This window comes from Gracilinanus agilis, chromosome 1 (genome assembly GCF_016433145.1).
Source record: "Gracilinanus agilis isolate LMUSP501 chromosome 1, AgileGrace, whole genome shotgun sequence".
Lineage (NCBI taxonomy): Eukaryota > Metazoa > Chordata > Mammalia > Didelphimorphia > Didelphidae > Gracilinanus > Gracilinanus agilis.
The window spans coordinates 85,848,339-85,849,095 of NC_058130.1; positions in this window are offsets into that span (position 1 = coordinate 85,848,339).

Genomic DNA, 757 nt, shown 5'->3' on the forward strand with positions numbered 1-757 from the left:
AGAGCTAGGAGACTGAGTTCAAGTCTCGCAGGCTGTGTGAACTGGAACAAATGACTAATACTCCCAGGGCTCTAAGCTTGGAGACAGGGAGGTGGCACGATGGATAAAGTGCTAGGTTAGGAGTCAGGATACCCCGAGCTCAATTTCAGCCTCAGTAACCACCTAGCTTGAGCAAATCACTTAGCTCTCTGCTGCTAGAGAAGGAAATGATAAACCACCCCATTATCTTTGCCAAGAAAACCCCATGGGCATCAATGGCAGGCTGTGGCCTCCAGGGTCAGAAAGAGTCCCACATGACTGAAATGACTAAATGCCTTTTTTTTATTGAGTAATATATTTGTTTGAGTACAATTTCCAGTGTCCCACAGAGCATCCCTCTTCCCATTTTAGCCCCTGGAGACCTATTTCTTTCAGTCTCACTTTCTGCACATCACCCTTTTCATTAAAGGAATTTCCTAGGAAATAAAATAATAATACATTATCATAACATTGACAGTAATAATATGCTATTATTAATCATAATAAAATAAAAAGCTTTTGCCTGCATCTTTAGCATCAGTCTATATTATATATAATATGTGATTATATCATATCATATATAATATGTGATTATATATTAGATTATATAATATATAATAGTATATTATTCACAATAATAAAATAAAAAGATTTTGCCTGCATCTTTAGCATCAGGCTATATTATACATAATATAATATATGATTATATCATTTATAATGTAAAATAGAATATATATTA